The sequence below is a fragment of the Agelaius tricolor genome, unplaced genomic scaffold (assembly GCF_023055355.1).
Source record: "Agelaius tricolor isolate 1412-34295 unplaced genomic scaffold, bAgeTri1.0.p SCAF_19, whole genome shotgun sequence".
NCBI lineage: Eukaryota > Metazoa > Chordata > Aves > Passeriformes > Icteridae > Agelaius > Agelaius tricolor.
The window spans coordinates 4561873-4571189 of NW_027269279.1; positions in this window are offsets into that span (position 1 = coordinate 4561873).

Below are 9317 nucleotides of genomic sequence, written 5' to 3' on the forward strand. Positions count from 1 at the left end.
CTGAGTGACTGGACCAGGGAAGGACCAATCCAGTCTGTGCTTCACCCAGTTTTTCCCTTAAAACACAAGTTCAGAATTTGGACCAAAAGAGATGAGATGTCTCCCATTTATACTTTAGTCTCAATCCTAAACTCGATGCTCCACGTGCTGGTTGCCTTATGGAACTGTAGCTCCTCCTGGTGAGTTTGGAGGTCCAGGTATCCATCATGCTGGAAGCTAAGGAGATTCTCACTGAGCAGTTGTTGGGAGGTGCCTGCAGGTGTCCAGTGCAGCTCAGTGTTGGTGTTTTCCAGCTCCATCAGGCTGTGACACATCTCCATTTGCTCTCTGAAAGCCTCGATCATCTGTGCCCTCAAGGTGTTCATTACTTGGCTGCTGTGTGTGCCCTTGGTGCCTCAGGCCCTTGGTGCCTCTCTGCTGCAGGAGAAGACATTTCTGATCTGACATTAGGCCAGATGAATTCTGTGATGTCCCCCCAAAACTACTCTGGGACCAGGCCAGATGTTTTAAGACGTTCTTTTATAGGATTCTGCTTCTTTCTGCAGTCTTGTCAAGTTCATCATGCACTGAAGAAATCTGATACAGCTTTATGATTCCATTATTAGCAATAGCTAGGGCTCATTACTATGCTTTTGTGAATATAAAGGGGAAACTGCATTGCAGGGAGATCTCTTCTGCCTTTGTACACACCAAAAGGAAAAAAGGTATCTGTTTTCTGTGCTTGTAATCTAGAAATAACCTTGGCTGTCAGTTGCAGAGGCCTAATATATCTCATGTATAGTCTGTCAGAGAACTTGACTATTTTTATTTCATTTCTTGCCAGATTCACTGACAAAAGGAACAATCCCTGGGGCAGAACAATCAGTGTTTTAAAATCTTCACCCTGCCCGTCTCTCTATTTTTTTCTTTTTTAAATCGCATTCAATGGCCCACAGAGCAGAGCTCAGTGTCCTGACACAGCCCCAGAGCCCACAGTGACACAGGCTACAAACTCGGTCACCTCTCTGTGAGAGACAGGACTCCCCACGGCAAATGCCACCATTTGATGTCAAATCTCTTTTCAAGGGCAGCTTTGTGTAATTTAACACATTTTAAGGCTGAGGAAGACGCTGAGAAGGGCAATACCCAGAGTCACACAGTACATCAGAAGGAGGCTCATGCAGAGAAACAACTTCAGCTCCCCCACCGGCCTCCACTGCCCATTGGAGTGTCCTTCCACTTGCTCCTCTACAAGCACTCCTGAGCCACAGGAGACCCAGCAGGCACCAGCACACCCCACCCCACACACACACACACAGAGCCCCTCTCCCTCTGTCTCCCCTCCAGAAACCCCAGAGCTGTTTTAGCTCCTGGCTCTACATTGCAGAACCCCAAGGTTGGGGCTGACTGCACTTTTCTCCTTCTCCTGGTTCTCAGCCCTCTCCCTCAGCCACTCAACCTTCCCACATCATCCTCTGCCTTCTATTATCCTGCCCCATTTTTTCACCTTCATATTTCCCTTCTCATCTACGACTCACATAATTTTATTTCCGCTGTTCCCTTCATCTGCATTTCTTCTCTCACTCACACCTCTACACCAACCTGCACTGCCCACTCCTGAAGTTTGTTCTTTCTTCATCCACTGCATCTTCTATTTCCACTTGCAAGATTATAGTCATAGAATCATAAAATGGTTTTGGGTTGGTTATCTTCTCATTTCACACCTGCCATGGGCAGGGACATCTTCCACTAGACCAGGTTGTTCCCAGCTCTGTCCAGCCTGGCCTTGAATATTTCCAGGGCTGAGGCAGCCACAGCTTCTCTGGGCAACCTATGCCAGGACCTCAGCACCCTCTATAAATCTCTAAAGTTTACCTTCTTGGCAATTGTTTGCTCTGGTACCTGTGTCTTGCTGTTTTTTGCACTATAGGCAGAGATCAAGGTCATTTGAGATTCCTGGGAGGAGGCACTGGCTGGGCTGATGTGTGCAATCACAACAGTCCTGCTGTTGTCCCCTAAGGAGTCCTGGAGAGATGCAATGTTGATGTGGTTAATGTGGATGTGACAGGGTTTTATTGTTCAGGGGCAACCACTGTGGCTGGGTACCCTGCATACCCTGCAGTTCATTGGGATTCTGGTGGAGAATCCCAATTAGGAGTGAAGGAAATGCTGGTAAAAGACCATTCATTAGGCCCTCTCTCCATCAACAGTAAAATCAATAAGTAATTAACTTGCTACAAAAGAAGAATTTTTGCAAGAAAATCCCAATTTACACAAATGCACTGGCAGCATCCCAAGTCTGCTCACAAAAGGAACCTGCCTTTCCCTCCATGTCTCCTCCTTCCCTCTATCCTCTAGAAAACACATCTGTCATGAGCAGCAGTGAGAGCTCAGCACCAAGGCTTGAGGCAAGGTTCATAAATGAGCTTGTAAAGTGTCCATAAAATAACCAGTGTGGCAGAGAGTGTGTCTGCAGCCTTTCTGATTTCCTAAGGGAGAGACAGCTTATGACAGCACACAGTCACTCTCAGTCCTCCTTCCTCCCGCCTCAAAAAATTTATTGTCCAATTTCAGCCAAATCTTAGAGAAGGGATGAAACATTCAACGGCATTAAATTAATTTAAAAACTCACTGGTCACCTGTGAGCTTAGAGATGTATGACCCACATCTACACAATTTCTTTAACCCTAAAAAAGCTCCTTCCTTGATCCTCTGAGAGGCAAAATGAACAGGTCTTTCCTGTTCCTGTTCAAGACACAGCAGCAAAGCCCAATTGCGATTGGAGCAAGTTTCCCCAAAAAATGATGCTTGGCTTCCTATTGATTTTCACCCCATAATTTCCTCCAGTTCCTTCAGCGTCTCATCCCACAGTGACACTGTCTGAGGAGAGAGACAGTGTGTGCCATCCAGAAAGGGTGACAAGAGCACTGGCAGCTGGGCAGACAGGGAGGTTAAGTGCCCATCTAGGTGTTCAGAGCTAGAGCTGTAGTCTATAAATGCTTTCTACAGCTACATTTGTTGTCTCTAAATCAGCCTCCAGCATGGCACAGATGCTCTTATCACCTCCTCCTTTTTAATGGGAAGATTTATCTCTACTGAATTCTACCTCAATTAAGTGACTTTTCTAACATGGCAGCTTCACTGTTACTTTAGCATTTAAGTGAGGTCCACACTTCCCAGTGAGAATGGTATTTTAACTCTCCACCCTTGTCCTCACAGTAAGCACTTAATTGGCTCTATATTTTAGCTGTGGTTTTCACAGCTGTATTTTATTCCTCTGGAGCAGAACAGCTACAGGGACTACTTTACCTGTTGGACAGCATGCAAAAATGGTTGCACTGAAACCAGAAATGACTCCTATCAGGCTCTTGGTTGTGGACATCTATACTTCCTCCTAATTCAGTCAAAAAAAGCACAAACTTTTGGTCAGGCACAACAGCTGTCTGAATGATCTATACCTAATTACATTCCCTGTGATTTTCTCACTATGTTTTAGAAATTCCCTGGGCTTTGGAAGGATTCACAAGCTGTTTGAATTCTGATACATCATAAGAATGAGCAGAAAAGCACAGAGGTTTATTGAATTTTCTAAAGGCAGGCAAGATGCAGGAGCTTGCTGAAAGAAATATCCTTCAATATCATTATTTTATTGGACTCTGAACATGAAATGCTTTGGGTTTTTTGTGTCTGCTAAAGAAAGGAGTAAATTCATTCCCTGACCTATATTGAGAAATGCCACTGGGCTTCCAAAAATGTCTTAGGTAGCATAGAAGGATGAAGTTTGATGTTAAAGACAGCACAGGTGCCTGAACTGCTGTGAGAAGCAAAGCTGCAGCCACATCGTGGTGATCACAGAATGCAGGCACTGATTAAATTCTCCCAGTGCACCTTTCCCCAGCCTGCAAAACACAGCTCAGGGAGGGCACCAGAACCTGTAAAACCACAGAGCACAGGGAAGAGCTGTGTGAGCAGCAGAGCCAACAACGTGACAGTGACCTCACTCACCAGAGACTTTGGGGTACAAAGCTCCTCACCCCTGCTCAGGGGTGCTGCACCTGGGGAGACCCAGGGGGAGAGAGGCAGAATGAACCCCACACATCTCCCCCCTTCTCTGGCAAAAGGAAAACCCTGACAGCCCTCTCACCTTCAGCACTGTCACCTTTTATCTGGGTGACAAGTGGCCTCTAGGCTGTGCAGTTCTGTTCACCTGCCAAAAACATTTATCTAAGCAGGGAAAACAATTCTAATGTTAAGCCTTAAAAAAAAATGAAAGGCTGATACCTGGGTTGCTGTGTGACCAAAAACCACGTCAAATACAAATGTTTTTCCTCAGGATCTGTTATCTCTGGGTCTTGGAGCCATCAGGAGCCCCCTCAGTGATGGGATGAAGTCAGAGGGAGAACCGCTAGGTCTGGGTTTGGGTAACAGCCTGTGGGGATCCCTCACAGCATCAGAGGAATGCTGCACTGCAGCTTTGCCTGGAAAACACTCACACACACGGGGCTGAAGCTGGCAGACTGGGTTTTGCAACTGATTTGGCAATTTGTGCAGTTGGAGACCTGCAAGATCCTTGGAAGGGCCGTTGAACAGTGGAACAGTCGCTGGTGTTGGGTAAGAGCAGAGCCTGAGGGACACAACAGACCCCAGGGAGGGACAGCACCTCTTACCTCAATTTTCAGCTAAGATTCAGACAGAGGAGCTGTGAAATGAAATAGTCAGGTTCCTCAGCAGCAGAATTGCCTGAAGCCTTTTGTGCAGAAGGACTGAGGGAAATATCTGCATTGCTCAAGGACAGAATCTTCATTCCCTATCTGGCTTTTAGTGAGGAAAAAAGCAAAGGTGAGAAGCAAGTTACAGAATGGTTCTGTTTCTTCTCAGTCCTTCAGGACTTATTTCAGCACATGATTATCACAGTGTGTAGTCACTGTGGAGAATGGGGTTCTTTCTCCTCCACCAAGAGGGCTCACAAGGAGATGCTCAAGGGAAGGACAGAGAACCTTGTGCCTCCTTCTCCAGAGCAGCCTTAGTCTCTCTCAGGTAAACAGGTTGTTAGATCAGCAATTAGAGCATAGGCCAGCAGAATAACCCCACTGGTGCCCCAGGAGAGAGATGAGTGCCCATGGGGTTCAGGAAACTTCAGAACTTTGGGGTTTCTTTTTCTTTTGCATTTCCTGCTAAATTCCAAGTCTCTAACAAGTATCTCTTTGATCTGCAAGTTTTCAATTACCAGAATTACTTCATTGTTGTTGGTTTTTTAAATTCTTTCATTTTCACTGGTCTAGCTCAGGCTTTAAAACCTGAGGCAACACAAGAACAAGCTGCCAAGGGAACTCCTGGTTTGTCCTTGGTGGCAGCATTTGCCTGCATAAGGCAGACTGCCACGTAATCATGTGCACAGGCAAGTGTGACAGGCGGGAGCAGAGCCTGGAGAATGAGGTCAGCCTGTTTCCTTGAGAAGTTCATCCTGTAACACTTTCAGGCCCCTTTCACTGAGCTCCTGTAACAGCCAAATTTTGCTCACACACTGTATCCATGCATCCAAGAGTCCTCTTTTCCAACCTGGGGCTAATGCCTTGTCTAACTAGCAGTAATCTAAAAGCACAAATCTTCTGCTGTTTCATGGAGGCATTAAAATATAACAAGCCACAAGCAGAGTCAATTTTGAGTCAGGATTAATAAGCAGACAGAAGCAGTTTTAAATGAGTTCAGCTGGGAGTAAAAATAGCAGGGAACATGAATGCAAATCAAAATACACCAGGAAATTTAAGTACTTTGACTGCCCAGTCAATTAATTTGCTTCCATAATTACAGTTATTTGCATTATTAAGAGAAAAGCATTCTCATAGACAGAAGTTACTCAGACTAATGTAATGCACATTTCCTTCTCAGATTTTCATTAGAGAAAACAGATCTTGGGGAAAATGATGCAAGTCTGAATAAGCTGTATAAAAATAAAGCTGATATCCTTGTGAGATTAATGGCTGCTTCAAAATAGAAAAGAAAAAAAAAGGGTATTTCACAAGTAAGGTGCTAAACAGAAATTGCATTTGTAATCCATAAAGGGGAAAGAGAGATTCAGGCTCTCTTTGCTTCTGAGAGCTGCTACCATGTGATTATTTCGTGGAGACAAGATATATTACAGAATTAGTGTGTTCAGGAAGGGTTCAGAGAGAGATCAGCTGAAGCACAATAAAAAATAATGGGATTTACATTGAAAATGAAGGTAAATAACAAGGGCACAATAAAAAGATGTAAAGAGATGTAGCAATGTAGAAGAGGTAAGTGGGACCCTTCTGCAATTCCTGCTTCTTACAGAGGTGAGCAAGAGGTGGAAGATGCAGGACTGGAAACAAAGCAGTGCCACTGCACCGGAAGCTTTGAAACCCAGAGAGTTTAATGAAGTTTATAAAGTTAAAACCAGTTCATTCTCCCATGGTTTGCATGTTTATCTTGACAAATTCTTCCTCTGTCTGCCTCTGTTTCTGTCTCTGACACAGCAGGACTCTGATTGACAGGGAAGGTGGCAGAGTGAGCTCAGCTGCATCATTGCTGCAGCCAGCAGGAACCTTCAGAGGTCTGGGACCGTGGTACCCACAGCTGTGGAGCTGAGCACAATCACAGATTCCCCTGGTGTTCCCCAAACACTGATTAAAGTTATCCATGGCAAAGAAAGGGAATTGCATTTCACTAAGTACCCATTTTGTTTAATCCCAGGTAACAATCATTATGAGCCTGTTCAACCAGATCAGAGCAAGTTGGCCCTGATCTGTGCAGGTCCCACAGGGTTCCTCAGGAGCTGGAATTCATCTGGAATTCATCACAGGACTGGAGCAATTAGAAAGTAGCAATTAAGTGCCAGTGCCTCATGCCACAACTCAATCAGTCAGAAACACTCTGCTCTGTTTGAAACACAGAATTTGACTCCAAGATTTAAAACACAATGGCACAACCTCTTTGTCAGCATTAATAACAGACAAGAGCACGTGTGTTTCAGCCTGTTTAATGTGCAGGTGAAGCCCCAGAGGAAATGTTGCTGTGGGGTTAATGGGCCCCCTGAGGCTGGGATCCTGCTCTGGCCCTTGCTCACCATGGGTGAGTGGCACAGGCCCAAAGCTGAGTGCCTGGCAGAGGGTCTGTTTGAAATTCCACCCAGGAACTGCCTTTGGGATCTCAGATAATAACAGAGGTTTGAAAAATTCTATTTTCACCTTTCCATGGGGGGGTTTTTGCTCTCATAAAACACAGTGACATCCCCTTTACAGCTCCTGGCAGAAGAGCTGATGCTGCCGAAACATTTCATAGTGCACAGGAACAATGCTGTACCCAGTGAGCACTTCTCAAAACAGACTTGTTCTGCAGCCCCACCAGTCACAGGCAACTAGTTTCTATAGGAACCAGATTTATCTCCACAATAACAAACCATGTACCAATTAAACAAGGGTGTCACCAACAGCTCCCAGTCTCAAGCAGTGTAATAGACAATTTTGAGTAGTTCCAGCAGCAGTAAAGGAACATTTCTTTGCTGTGAACATCTCAGGATACCAGGTGAGCTCCCTAGTTTTGGACAGCTTTTAATATTCACAAGAATAAGTTAATTGCAGTTTCATCACCCCTCTAAACAGGGCTGAGGGACACTGCTATGAGCAGCTCATTCCCACACCTCTTAAAAGCATTTTAAAATATTATCCTGTACACCATAATCCCAAATCCTACAGGAGGTGGAGGGGATCGTGCAAGTCTCTTTGACAGCCTTAAACTCCAGAATGCTGCAGTTAATCACTGCATTTGGGAGCCCCAGCCACTGAGGGTAAGAAAACAAGCTCAAATGAGCAGCATGTGGAGCCAGGTCACACCAAGTACTAAGGCTTTTCCTTGCATTAGAGAGGAATGAAAGGTATTCCACATATTATTGACTTGATTTAAGCGATTCCAGTTAGAGCAGAGGTTTCTGTGTCTGCCCCAATCCTGTTTCAGCACACTGTGAGAGCAGTGCTTCAGTTTAACTGAGAGGCATGGGGTTGAAGGTTAAAACTTGGGAGAGGATTACATTTTCAAAGCATTCCTCTTACTGGGATCAGCACAGAGATGCTGAGGCCCTGCAGGAATTGCGAGGACTCGGGCAGGACTTTAATCCCAGCTGCTTTTGGCTGCTTATTGTGAATCTGTCACTCAGGTCCCAAAGAGAGGACAATGAGGATCACTGTGACACCACCACCACCACCACCTGCCAGGTGACCCAGCCTCACTCACCCTACTGCACATTTTTCTCTATAAGACTACTTACACACCTCTTTTGCTTTAAACCATGCATGGAGAGTGCAAGTCTGGATTTTTCCCCTGATTGGACCAGGGAGCCCAGGAACACCAGGAGTCCATGCACTACAACAACCCATTAAAAAACCCCACAAGATCACCTTTTGTATTCATTATTTATTGACTGTAAAGGAGTCAAAGCTCATAAAAGTTACAGCAAGGCTTAGTGAAAAAATATTAGAATTTAACAAGTTAAAACTTAGTATAGCAAGGGACTGAAATTTGTTCTGTGAAGTTGCATTAAGGGCTGTAGATGGTTAAAAGGTCATGAGAATATTTATTACAAGTATTACAAATTCAAAATAAAGACACGGTGAAGACTAGCTCAGGATTACATGAATTGGCCCAGTTAATCCTGCTATTTAAGAACAATCATTAAAAACACTTCATACAATACTTAAACAAAACCAAGGAGAGATACTATCTTAATGCTTAAGGTTCATTTCCTTTCCCACCCAAATTCTGGACCCTTAAGGGCACTCAGTGGAGGAACAAGTGCTGTGGGAAGCCTTTTCCCCCACCATACACAGCTTTAGACAGTACCTACAAACCTGATTCTGCTTTGACCATCCTCTGAAGCCCTTCCAAAGGCACAGGCTGAGAAGCAGTGGCAGAGAGCTCAAAGCTACACAGATGGATTCAATCCCACAGGACCCTCCTCCCTGCTCCACCTCCCAGTGCTATTCCAAGAAATGGCAAAGAGGAAAATTTACCAAGTGCATTCCCATAAAGCAATTTCAGTAGCACATAATTTACAAAAGGCATGTGAAGTAAGAAACACTAGAGAAAAGATGAAGTAATTGAAGGGAGTGATGTCAGAAATGCCAGTGTTAGATGAGAAAAGGCCTGAAATGATGATCAGTACAAGACCTCATCAGCTTCCAAAGCTGCTGCTGGAACAATTTTGGATGCAATTCTTGAGTTGTTGTTTTCCTCCACTGATGATCCACACTTCAGAGAAGCATCTTAGAAGAGAACTCAATTCATTCAACACTGGAATTATATTTAATTACTTAGAGAACAGC